The sequence below is a fragment of the Triticum dicoccoides genome, chromosome 6B, assembly GCF_002162155.2.
Source record: "Triticum dicoccoides isolate Atlit2015 ecotype Zavitan chromosome 6B, WEW_v2.0, whole genome shotgun sequence".
In the NCBI taxonomy this organism is placed as follows: domain Eukaryota; kingdom Viridiplantae; phylum Streptophyta; class Magnoliopsida; order Poales; family Poaceae; genus Triticum; species Triticum dicoccoides.
The window spans coordinates 564,304,093-564,306,278 of NC_041391.1; positions in this window are offsets into that span (position 1 = coordinate 564,304,093).

The window sequence follows — 2,186 nt, forward strand, 5'->3', positions numbered from 1 at the left end:
TTCGTCTAAATCCTTCATTGAAAAGACACTTTTCAAATAGTTTTTTATTGTGCTGAGATACTTTGTATCATTTCCAATAAATAATATGTCATCCACATATAAGATCAAGAATGCTACAAAGGTCCCACTAAACTTCTTGTATACACAAGCTTCTTCATCATTTTTAATTAAGCCAAACTCTTTTATCACTTCATCAAAATGTTGATTCCATCTCCTTGATGCTTGCATCAAACCATAGATAGATTTTTGAAGTTTGCATACCTTTATGACATCCTTTGAATCGACAAAACCTTCTGGTTGTATCATGTATACATCCTCTTTCAAAAACCCATTTAGGAAAGCGGTTTTGACATCAATCTACCATATCTCATAATCAAAATATGCAGCAATTGCCATCATAATCCGTACAGATTTTAGCATTGCTATTAACCTGATTTTCCTACATGGACTCCATTTAGGATTGCATGGCTTTATGCCATTCTTTTGAGCTGGGTGCCGCCATTGCTTCTTTGTTGTGCGTAGGTTCATCTTCTTCTAAGATCAATATTTCATTGTGAAACCATTCAAGAGGTTCGATAACTCTGCCTGACCTACGCGGTTCAGTTACAATTTTTAAACGGTGTTTCTACAACTTGTGTAGTAACTTTTGGCTCAGCTGTGTGGAGAACTCCTGGAACAGATTCCGTTTCATTAGTCCTCTCAACTTCTGCAGATTCAGTAATATCGTCAAGCTGTATTGTCCTCCTACTTACTTCTTTGTTGAGAAAATCCTTCTCAAGAAAGTGTCCATTCCTTGCGACAAACACTTTGTCTTCGGATGTTAGGTAGAAGGAACACTGATTGCTTGTATCCGCGTTGGTAATTCCTCGAAGAGGAGAGGATGATGCAGCATAGCAATGGTAAGTATTTCCCTCAGTTATGAAACCAAGGTTATCAATCCAGTAGGAGAATCAAGCAACACTATGTAAACAACACCTGCACACAAACATGAAATACTTGCAACCCAATACATAAGAGGGGTTGTCGATCCCTCCTCGGTATTGAGATAGATTAAATTGTATGAGATTTGATAAATAGATCTAGCAAAAGCATAAAATAAAATAAATAAAGAAAAAGTGCAGCAAGGTATTTTTGGGTTTTAATAAGATAGGAAATAGACCCCGGGGCCGTAGATTTCACTAGAGGCTTTTCTCGAGAAAATAGCACAAATTACTGTTGGGTAATTGACATAAGAGCAAATAATTATGACGATATCCAAGGCAATGATCATGTATATAGGCATCACATCCAAGATTAATAGACCGACTCCTGCCTGCATCTACTACTATTACTCCACACATCGATTGCTATCCAGCATGCATCTAGTGTATTAAGTTCATGGAAAAATGGAGCAATGCAATAAGAACGATGACATGATGTAGACAAGATCTATTCATGTAGGAATAGCCCCCGTCTTTCTATCCTTAATGGAAATGATACATGTGTGTCATTTCTCCTTATGTCACTGAGATTGAGCGCCGCTAGATCGACTATCACAAAGCACCTCTTCCCATGGCAAGAAAAATCAATCTAGTCAGCCAAACCAAACCAAAGTTTCGGAGAAGAAATACGAGGCTATAATAATCATGCATAAAAGATTTCAGCAAAGACTCAAATAATATTCATGGATAGATCTGATCATAAACTCACAATTCATCGGATCCCAACAAACACACCGCAAAAAGTCACTACATCAAATAGATCTCCAAGAACATTAAGGAGAACATTGTATTGGGGATCAAAAAGAGAGAAGAAGCCATCTAGCTACTGCCTACGGACCCGTAGGTCCATGGTAAACTACACACACATCATCTAAGGGTCAAGGGTGATGATTAAGAACCCCTCTTGATCGTTCACGCCTCCGATAGAGTGCCGGAGAAGGCCTTTAGATTGGATCTTGTGGTTCTGGAACTTGCGGCGGCTGGAATTGTATTTCGTCAACTCCCCTAGGGTTTTTGGGATTTTAGAGTATTTATAGAGGTGGATGGTGGTGGAGAAACTTTCCGTGGGCTCCACTACCCACCAGGGTGCGCCTGGGCCTTCTAGCGCGCCTTGGTGCCTAGTGGGCCCCACAGGCCTCCTCCCGTGCACTCCTTTGTCTCCTTGGGTGTCTTTTGTCTAGAAAAATCTCCAAAAAAATTGTGGCA